Raw genomic sequence first — 12,523 nt, forward strand, 5'->3', positions numbered from 1 at the left:
AACAACATTGTCTCATAACTATTTTGTTTGCTCATGTTTTCAAATGTAATAAGAGGATTTTAAAACTGAATGACATATTTTTGTTTACATTGACAACTGTCAGTTTCTTAGAAAGGGCGACAACCAAGATTAGCGGCGATGTCTAAATGCCCTGTTTCGGACATAGGTATTAAAGACGTTAATACTTGGTTGCTGCTCGGCATTATGCGATAATGGCCCTCGAGTCAATAATGTCCTTCGGGCCTGCGGCCCTCAGGCCATTATGCACATCTTCGGGCCAGTATCGCATAATGCCGAGCAGCAACCAAGTATTAACCTCTAAATAATATATCGGTATCGACGTATCGTGTGTACATGTCAGTGTAAGGGCTAGAAGTAAATCGGGCCGAGAACTTTTTTTAACATACCTCGTATTTTTATTAAAATAATGATGTATGATTTGTTGGAATGAATGCATTGTTTTGACGATATGCTGTATGCTTAAGTCTTAAATAAACTTATGTTCTGTTTTGTTCTATTCTGTTTATATTTGATTTATCTATTAACCCCTGATCTCTCACCAGCGTGAGTTATGTTTGTTTGTATTTAATTTCAGAACCATGTTGATTAAAGGTGAACTCAAAACGGATATATTTTTCATTGGCGTTTTAAATTTAGCTTTCATGTGTGAAGTAAATAATGGTTGTGTTGCTTACATGTAGCAATATTTCATTGCGACCTTAATAGAAACAATATCAACAACTCTATATATCATTGCATGAAAAAAATCTGCTTCAAAATATCAAAAACACTCCCTGCTGTCATCGAGATTGTATCAAAGTTTCTTGAAAATAATTAATGTAAGTAAACAACATTTTAATGGCTACTCAACAGTTTATGGAGTTTTGACAGCATTTTATCTTAAAATTGATCTTACAAAGTACTTGTACAGCTGAAATTGTAAGTATAAATGTAATTGATAAGAGACTGTTATATAACAAATTATGAAAATAGTATTAGACAAATATCAGAAGATATGTTGTATATTCATCGCGAAAAGATGCTTCTTTCGACAAATCACTTGCAGAAAAAAATTCTGTACCCCTCAGATTATTAACAATAAAACCGCCTTTCCCCACCTGTAAAGCTGGAGGTCATCACATGACATCTTACATAAAACTCATAAAAATTCTGAATTAAAAATTCAAGTTTTAATTCCAATTCGTGCTTGTGTTTTTTTACAGGAATCACACTTTGAATTATTTTCAACAGCAGTGTTTCAACGGCGTTTTCTTGTATGTGCTTTAAATGTTTATATTTGGGAATACAATCTTTTTAAAGTGGAGTTTTCTAACAAACTATTTCTAAATATCTTGCTATAATCAAATAGTTGATGTTTAATTGAAGTTGTTATGTTAACTTGACATTTTACCGTTCTTCTATGAAACTATGCTATCACATTACAAACAATGACTTGTTGTTGGGATACTATATTTAATAATTATGCAAATAAAACAAAATAAACTTAATTCGACAAATGTTTTGAAACAAGTAGGTTTTTCTTTTCTTTTCGATTTTTTTTGCATGTACCTAGAACGAAACGTATACTTTATTTGCAAATTGCATTGCCACTGATAACAAAATACAAGTATAAAAAATGTAATGACATGTGAGCGAATTCAGTAAAAAAAACAAATGTGTATGAAAGATTAAAAGTGTCCGTAGTAGTCAGGTACTTTTTATTACAACTTTGACATTCCTTGCCACAACATTTGTATTTTTCCCTAAACAATTGCCGCGTCTCAATGTAACGATAAGTTAAAACTCATTAATTCAATAACAAGTGCTTTAATCAGATTATAAAACATTTAACTTTATCTTATCTTATATATTTTAATGGAGAGTTACGGAAGCGTATCAGGGCCTCCACTTATCTAAAAGTTTCACGTCATGTCAACTTGTTTCTTCTCGTTTTGAACAAAAACATTCCATGAAGACGTTATGATTAATACGTAATACATAAAACATTCCATGAAGACATTATGATTAATATGTAATACGTAGAAGTTTTTAATCATTGCAAAAAAAACTTTGTTGTGTTACGTAAGCTATTTGTCAATGCGAGTAACGTCTTTGTGTCTTATTAAAAATTTCACCAAAGTCGTGAAATCACGAAGTTTCGACAGGATTTTTGTCGAAAAGACAAAAGCTTCAAGCATATCGAGAAAAATTCAGTGGCAATGCCTAAAAGCTTCTCATCTTTGTCAGTAAATTTAATTGAGAAATGCAAAAACATTTTATCAATGCGAATAAAAATAAGTTGACTTAGCGCAAAACATCTCACCAACTGTAGGCCCTGATACGCTTCCGTACACTTTATCTTATCTTTATATATCTTAATGGATAGTAAATGTTGCACTCGTTCTTGAAAATTTGAAAATAACATGCTGCGATAAAAACAATCATGAAACTTAACACAAACATTATAAGACGAGAAACTAAGTAAATAAAATGTTTTCTTGATATATTAACAAAATACTTCTTGCGCTGTTAATGCGACAAAATATCAAATCAAGTAGCCGACAAGGACATTTTAAGATAGGAAAAAACAACAACACTTTTTTCTCATTTTTAAAAAAATAAACCTGAACAGAAAGTGCCTCTGCGACTAGCAAATCCACTGAGGTCCCAAAAGCCTAAAAAGAAATGAAAAATTAATTCGTAACATAGATCAGCTTTGGTACTTAAAACAGAAAAATGTACAGAAGATAATTAGAAATAAACGCAAAAATAAATTGGAAATCTTATTTTTTGTGCTATATGTGTGCAAAGCGTTCAATTTTGGATCATTTTGCATAATAAGAATAATTACTGAAATATAACACCCGAGTTATACTGACATATACTTACATCAAAATTTTGTTTTTAATGGAATATCTATCTTGAAAAAAAATCAACACTATGTTTTTAAATAGAGTCCTGACTAGGAACTCCACTGAGGTACAAAAATCCTGATATTAACATAAAAATTTAATTTCTATCAAAGATCAGGTTTGGCACTAAAAACAGAAAAAATATGCAACAGATAATTAGAAATATACTCAGATATAAATTAAAAATCTTAGTTGTGTACTATCTTTAACACTATTTGATTGAAAGCGTTGCAAAGGGTCACTTTGCACAATTAGAATAATTACTGAAATTTTGCAATCAAGTTATTGGCCTTGACCTACATCAAAAAGAACATTTATTTTGACAAAAAATTATTGCCAGTCCCGTCATGCCAAAACAGCTTCAGTGGAGTCCCTTTCCTTAGGTTATGGTCGGTTCAAATAATGTTGTAAATGTTTATTTTAATAGTGAAGCATGTACTTGTTTAAAAGTTTATACCCAGCTTGATTTGTTTACATTTACAGCGATGATTTATTTCATACACTTACGCACCACACACAATCGCATGCAATCACAATATCGACTATAATGAATGTATGTGTCGGAACATTCATTTTGAAGGGGGTTAGCAGATATAAAAAAAGAGAGTTTTAAACCACCAGACGCAAGGGTGTCATCAAGCTATTAAATAAATTCCTGAACAAGCGCAATATTTGATATATGTACTTAAAAGGGACTCCATTGAGGTTTTTTACATGATTGGACTGAAAATAGTTTTTCGACATTAATATTCAGTTTGATGTAGGTCAGGAACAATTTCTTGTCTGCAAAATTTCAAATCGTTCGCTTATTCTGTTTTTCCACAATAATTTTTTTTTCGGAATAATTGTGAAAAATTACCTAAAATTGAAAAGCGTTGAACTGAAATTAGTGTAAGAAGAGCACAAAAATATGATTTTCAATTCATTTCAGGGTATTTTCTTACTTTTGCATATTTTAATGTATTGAGTTGATCTATGTAAGAAAGTCAAATTTGGTGGATCTGTATTGAGTTCTTTAAATTAATTATACACAATCACATGTATAAGAATTAAGCTCTAAGATTATGATACAATCCTGTTATTTTTTTTAATGACGACCTGGAAAGTGTCATGTCTTTAGAGGTAATATCAGTTTGCTTCTCTTGGACAAGATGTTTATCGGAAAGAAGATGTTAATATTTTGTTTATTTGCAGAACGCATTTGCCAAGAGAACTCTTCTTTAAATTGACAAAAAGAGATTTTAAAGGCACATTTTTATGTCATTCTTATGAAAACATGTTAAAGTATTTCCCTCCATCGTAATTCTTTTCTTAGAAAGAAACATTCTAAGATCTGATCTGTTTTTTGCCTCCTTGAAGAAGAAGTGGGTAGTTACTTACGAAAAAAATCCATACATTATTATCAATGGTGTAGAAGCAGCTATTACCAAAACAACCAAAAAAATCATCTTTTAAACACGTTCATCATAAATAACATACTTGTTTCCAGGATATCAGATAAGAAATACATTTAAATCATAGTTTTTATTTATGTACACTTATCATGATATATAATAAAAGTCTTACCATTATATAAAATTATTTCTTGATTTATCTTTAAAGCATAATGTTTTATATTATAATATATCGTATTTACCTTCTTTAATGTAATGTGTAAAAGATAAAGTAATAAATTATGTCAAAGAAAGGTAACTCTGTCTTGTAATGAAAAAGGAATAATTGTATGTGTATTAAAATGACCCTCCACATTGAAGAGTAGTATATCAAGATAAAATTTTGAATTAATTGATTAATAAACTGAATGAATGAATTAATTAATTAATTATATAATAACTAATTATTTAATTAATTAACAACCCAAAACTTTAGCAATGATTTGAGATTTTCAAAATGTCCGAAATGTTATCCAAGATATTACTTTATAAGATAAACTTAAGATATATTATCGTCAGAAGAGATGATTTAAAGAGCTCACACCAAATCAATTATAAAGAGACACAAATTCCAAAAAAAAAGAAAAGAAAAAAAGAAGAGCTCTGTTCCAGCCATCCCACATTGTAATAGTCTGAAAAATACAATAATCTTACGGCAGCAAATGCCTTATGTGTATTGGGAGGGAGGGTGTGGTTAAGTAGTTATTATTGAGTAAAGCTAGAAAAAGTCAAATTGAACTAATTTGAAAATTTACATGCTACCTTCTTCAACGTCTTTTTATCCGAAATAAATCGCTATCACAACGCTCAGTTTCTTAAACATATATGTACTAAAACAACTTATGGACTTTGAACCAACCAATAGGCCCGTTATATAGTCTATTATTGGATGAAATAAAAAGTCAGTCTTTAGAGATTGAAATGTTAATTGTATATCCCTATCAACAGTTTTTCAACAGCTCTCTTAAAGCGACTCCACTAAGGTTTCTTAACATGACGACAAAATAATACTTTTTTCGAGATTAATATTCCATTTCATGTAGGTCTAGACAAATAGCTTGTATGCACAATTTCAGATCATTCACTGACTCCGTTTTTTTTTCAGAATGATTATTTCAATTGTGACAAATGATCAAAATATGGATAAGAATGGCTCAATAATACGATTTTAAGTTTATATTTGAGTATTATTATATAACTCGTACATATCTCTAATTTATCTTTTGCATATCTTTATGTTTTAGTGCCCAATCTGAACTATGTAAACAATCAAATATATTGTTTTTTTAGGCTTTTAAACTTCAGTGAAGTTCCTTTAATGTCATCATATATCTCTGATCTTATAAAACTACAGAGAAATCTTCATTCTATCTTTATTTGAACAAGTTTGATTGATAAAAATACGATTGTTTAATTTCGGTTAAGAATTGTTTGACAAAGTCAAACATGTCAGTCATTTAAAATCAAACAGAAAGCATAATGTTTCTGATTCTAAACATGGATTTTGTTTTAGATTTCATACCTTTAAGAAAGATAAAGTCTGTCACGAATTGAAGGGACTCCTCTGAGATTGTTTGGCAGGACGGGACTGGTAATAATTTTTAAGATCAATGTTTCATTGGATGTAACGCTTTTCATAAAAAAAGACAAAGACTATAACAGAAAAAAATCTATTCTTAATATATTTTTGAGTATATTTCTTAATTATCTTCAATAAATCTTTCTGCCTTAAGTGTCTGAGTTTATCTATGTAGGATATTCAAATTTAATGTTTTTAGGTTTTTTTTGAAAATCAATAAAGTTCCTTTAAAGTTTTTGATGGTTTGACATCCGAATATTTTACAATTGTCAATTTAGATTAAAGAACCTTTAATACTATAACATAACATAACTGCTTCTCAAACGCATACTAAAAACTCGTTATTCACGCAGCAATTATTAATTTCATTATGTTAATACTTTAACACCGACATGTTTATTTTTAATTCCTTGATATTTTATATCACTAATTAATGCTAAATGTTGAGAAATGCTCGACGTCATTAAAATTGTTTCCACTTTTCATTTTTTATTAGTTTAGCACTAACAAATAACACATTATGCGAAATGAAAAGAGCCTGCAGAGACGTTGTTTTCTTTTTTGCAAACAGATACTCAGATTATGTAACAAACAAACGAACTATACGATTATCGCTTTGCTAGAAAATCTGTAACTAGAAGTTAAGGTCTACTTTAACATACTAATATTAATGCATATAATCAAATGAATATAAAACAATGAATATAAAAATAACCGACAGGTAAGGGAACTCGTTTTATATACCTCTTGTGATGATGTTGAGTTTTGGCTTCTTAGAAATAAGTGATAAAAAGGTAAGTGACCTATGTAAGGTCAATGCCTCATGTTCACTCGATAGTTTAAATATGTACAAACATAAGATAATTGTCAATATAATAAAGGGGTATGCCTTTTAAAATACGTTAATGTTTAAGCGTAAAGATAGACAAGAGGTTCATTCAATCAAAGTGGCCATTCAATTTAGAAGAACACAACAAAAACGTATCAAAATGTACATTATTAACACGTCTCTTTATAAGCAACAATCAAGTAAAGATCAAAATTGCTGTAACAAATAAATAGCAATTAAAATGTACTTAGTATAAACATCTACAACATTATTATTAATCATATCATTTTTATGGTACATGTACTAGCCAAAGGATACTGTAATCAATTCAAGCACAATGATAACACAGATAATCAAAATATGTTTCGTTTGAACGATTTCAATAGATTAATAATTGCATATATTGTTTATCTCGATGGGATGCTTTCATTTTAGTATAAACTAGTATTAAAGCTGCATGCATGGCTCCATATGAGCCAAAATGTTTAAGAAAAAGTCAAACTTGAGAGAAATGTACTAATATTAAACAAGATTTAAGTAATAATTTACATGTTACTGATTTAAATTTTGCATTGTTTATCACCATATTTTACTGCGTGACTAAAGCATTAAGTGCTATTTTTGTACAGTTATTTTTGTTCAATACAATTAAGTTGAAAGAGTTAGAAAATAAAAAAAGAAATACATGTAAAAATAGATTTAATTTGCACCGGTTCCTCATAGTCATGCATTCATACCCTAAATTGTAATGTTTCACACATTGCATAATTATTTAATGTCCATCAGTTCATAAATTGGCAAAATAATTCTTGATACAATGTACTAGAAACTGTTTCATTTAATAGCGCAGATAAGAGAACTAAAGTACTGTAATGCTGTACAATCAACAAGCACTTCGCAGTACATATAAAGATAGGCTAGAAAGACAGAGGAATGTTTTATGCTTGGCATTATTGCACCCGTTTATGTATTAGATTTTATACAATCATTATAGTAAAACCTGTATTAAAGACCATTTCCGAATAAAGTACACCTTGTACATAAAATCTACTTTTCGACAACCTGTTAGTAATTGAATAAAACAGAGCTACCGCAAGTGAAAGACCACCTGTCTATACATGCCATATTCGGTCTCTCCTTTGGATGACTTTGGCTTTTGGTTTGACTGACTGTATTCTTTGATACGGCAATATAAATTGAATAATAAAACAATGGAAACCCAACTAAATCATTGCATAATTATTTGCATATAAAACGTATTCTTCTTAACTGACTTAAAACGTTTAAAATTGCAAGATTTGATTGAAAGTAAAGCTAAGAATGTTACTATATTTATAAATTGTAAAAAAAAGAATTATGTAACAATTCCTTTAAGAACAAACTTGATAGAAAGAATAAAAAACTTGAATTTTATGGTCAATGAAAAACAATAATAATGCAAAACAATGAAAATGAAGATTAAAAGAACATTGAGCTATCAGTTTTTGCTGAAATGTATCATTTACTACTGTCAAAAAAAAACTTTTCAAAAACCAATCACAGATACAGTTTGAAACATTATAACACAAACAGTTATGTCAGTTTTAGGTAGAACTTTATTCGATAAATGGAAAATAAGCCATTACAAATTATAAAGCATAAAGCAAAATATCTAAACATAATTAATTCTAAATTTACAGAAGCATGCTAATATGTTTAAACGAAGTCATCTGTACAATAAATTGTTAGATGTTTACAATTTAAGATCATCGTAAAAGTGTAATATAATTGAAAGTGTTGATACATTTATTCATATATTTATAAATATAAGGCCTTCATAAGCACATAAACAAGTATTAAATTCAAAATAATATTGCCTTACATATTTGTTGTCTTAAATAAATGATATAATATATAATCTACAAATAAGCTTGTTTTATTGATATATTTACGACATACTAAAACTTTAACTGTGCAATTGACGTGTACCCTATTTTGACAACAAAACATGATAAACCACGCGAAAATATTGAAGTTAACAATGTTGACCTTAATATAACCGAAAACCGAGGTGATTCAGAAAATTGTATTATGTATGACAGAATCCAGAATTCTATACCGTCATTTCTTACAATGATTATAAAAATGTGCCTCCATATATCATTCTTGCTTGTCAGACTAAGTTGAACAATATTTAACAATATCATGGTTAAGAGTCCGACATAAATAAAGTCAGAGAGTTTTCAAGTAATATTTCATATATTACACTGTTTGCTCCTATATATTGTAAAATTAGTTGCCAGTGTATGATATATAGGAACATTTGAAATAATTAAATCAATTGTTAATCTTTTTTGTAAGTTGAATTTATCACCTTTCTGAAAAATGTGGATGTCGGGCACAATAATAAATTACAGGTACCGGTAATGTTTTACCGTTCATGACAGGCTTTTAACACGACTTATCTAAAAGTGCATACATTTCATGTTCAATAAATGCACACTTTTGTGTACTCTGTCTATATAGCTACTTGTAGTTCAAATTTACAATGCACTTGATATGTACATTTAAACCTTTTTTAAAGATTAGAGGGCTAGTGTTAATCTTATGAAATCGGTATAATGTTTCGAAGTGCATCATCGAGATAAAACTCGTAATAAATGGTACATTAATTCACTCGTTATGAGGGATAAGAGGCTTGGGGATGAACAATACAAAATTTGTGTTTAAATTTAAAACCCTCTATTGATAATTAAATGTATGAAAATCAGCAAAGATGTATTCTTGCATAAAAGTGCGCACTTCGGTATACATTTATGGAAAAGAAATCATGCATTACTCATTGGGTATTCTTATGTGTGACTCAAGGCGTAATGTTAAGTGCTTCTTCGGATGTTAATGCACAAGGATGTGTAATTAAAGTACTTATAGCTCAACGAGAATTAAGTCGATATAACTATTAGTCATCTTTTATTTATGAAAAACCGTTATTGTAAACAGTTGCCTAAAGCAATATATTTCCTTCACAATGGTTATTCTTTCGCAAAACACTCAGCTACTTGCCTAGAAGAATATTTGTACTATATCAGTACACTATTAAGAATGGATGCAACACATATTTTTACTATCATCAATAACTTACACTGCTGATATGGTAAATGTACCATTTTTACTAATAAAACATACATATTAAACATTGTTAAGCATTTAATAGTAATAAAAAGTGAATTAAAACATCAAACAGCAACACTATTTACTGACTTTAAATCCCTGTAATTGAAGTAGTTAGAAAGTACACTGAAAAAAAGTAAATCTTGATAGATTTATTTGCTCACATCTTTGTCATCATAATTAATGCAAATATACGAATAATACTTATGATATATTACTTTTTTACCCGGATATGTTGATAAACCCTTCCACCTTTTATTATGTAAGGAGAAAGTATCATACGTTGTAAAATGCTTACCTAATCAATTTATGTTTTTATTTTCTATTAAGCCTTCATTTGGGAGAAACAAACTTAACTGAAGAGATTTATTTATATCATAAAAATAAAGGAAATATTAATTGATATAATAGTACAGCAAACAAATAATTGAATCAAGAAAGGAAGAAGAGGCATACTAATTCCAACAAAGATACAAAAAACGAGAGAGAAAAAAAACAACACCAAAAAACCTTTTGTGGCATTAAACACAAACACGTATTTGTCCTATTCTGCCCATTTCAGCAAGTGTAGTGGAATAATATACGCCGACAAACAATTGATAAATTACGCGACTACTCAGTTGACCCGATATTTACATCTTTGGAGGGTTTAAATCTAGTAAAAATAAAATGGTTGAAAACTTGCAATTATAAAATGTTGTATCATAGTTTGAGGCCTTTCTCTTTCACATGTGTCATAGTTAAATTGTACACATATACATGCATAGTGCGTTAACTGGAGTGCACTCCCGCACTCAAGATAATGCCCACTGATAGGCTCGTTTTTCTGGGGTGTACTTATTTAGACGGCAGAGAAAGGGAAAGCGATAGAAATATCATATTCAGATGCTCGTTCATTTGTATCTTTTTTCTGGGATTTCATATTGTGAAAACAGAAACGTATTTTTATATTTTACTATGATTCAAAAGAGAAAGAACATCAAAACACTCGGCAATCTGATTTCTACTCGTGTTTCGATGCACTTTCTATTACTAAACATATCTTTGTTTTGTACGACAATGAACATTATCAAGCTCAAGTATCTCTTCACATCTGAAAAATAAAATTATTGCTGTTCTATTAACAACTTTTAAATTATTTTATAAATGACACATCTTTATTTAAAACACGTTCTCTTCCTAATGAGCATTTGGCTTACAGTTTTATTTTTTGCCAATGGATTTTTCCGGATGTAAGATATTTTTACATTATATCAAATTGTAAAAGATTTGTTTTCATCCTTCTTGCTTCAACTTTATTAAAAACCTCATTGGGAATAAACAAGTTTTGTCTGACCTTCTCCAAATGTTTAATACTCCAAACATGCAGGTGCCATGTGTTGTGTGAGGTGCTAAGTCGTTCCCGGTGCTGGGGGGGGTTATTATGGCGTCAGATATATTGCATCTTTTATTATCTGTCATGAAAAACTCAACCAATCCTAGTCTCGATTTCATTTTTTAAAATTATTGTTATTGCTTGCGAGGGATCTCCGTTTATCAGGGATTTTTTGACCATTTGGATAATATGCTTTGTGATGTAAACTTTGTTCTAATGTATATTACAAGTGTTATAATAAAAACATATGTGAAATCAATGTTTATACTACCATATTTTATAAGTGTACTTACTCTGGTTTAACATTATTATGTGAAATCAACTGTGTACTGTCAATACTACTAGCTAATTATAGGTCTTTCAGACAAAAAAAAACACGTTATACATAAAATTGCAAACAGGAATTGCAGACATGAAGAAATGAAAGGAAGTGATATATTTTAGTGGTTTTATTTATTATTGAGACTAGATATATGCAAAATAATTTCCGATACAATTTTTATTGAATAATTCATAGATTTTATGGGCTCGTCCAGATCTTTCGGTATATTTTTATTGTTTAAATTTTCCGATAAAGAAAGATTTTAACATCATGACCTAGGTTAACCTCTTGACCAGTTCAAAAATAAAATTAATTACAAATTGAATCACATAAACGTAGATTAAATCACGTAGTCGCTAATACAATAATCACAGAAACGTGTTGTTCAATTTGGACGAGATTGATGGCATAACATATCAAAATGTTGACCCCAATGACAATACATATGTTTAAAGTTTACACAAAATCAGTGAAGGTAAATATCTTACATTTCATTTTAATTTTCATTGTTACTTTAAAATTAGCCCATTTGAATAAAAATCAAAAACAAGGATCCAGAATACAAAGTATCAGAAATGAATAGATTTTTTCGTCTTAAAAAGTATAGTAAAAGAGCGTTTTGATTTTTTGAATTCTTAAATTTGTTATATTTCCATACTTATTTTATCGTTTACAACAGTTTAAATAACAATCATTTAGATTAGAATAGTGGGTCTGTTACTTATATAACACAAGTTAAGACTTGTTATCGGTTCCAAATTATCTAGAAATTTAAAATTTGAGATGCAAACATATTATTAGTACTTTACCACTGCACTGTAAATAATAACATTGTAAAAAATAAGCGAATGATAAAAAATACAATAACATTTGTTTGTTTAGTAACTACTTATAGTATAAAAGGTAAAAACAAGACAAGGTGT

Source organism: Ruditapes philippinarum, unplaced genomic scaffold (genome assembly GCF_026571515.1).
Source record: "Ruditapes philippinarum isolate M1 unplaced genomic scaffold, ASM2657151v2 ctg5138_1_1_1_1, whole genome shotgun sequence".
NCBI lineage: Eukaryota > Metazoa > Mollusca > Bivalvia > Venerida > Veneridae > Ruditapes > Ruditapes philippinarum.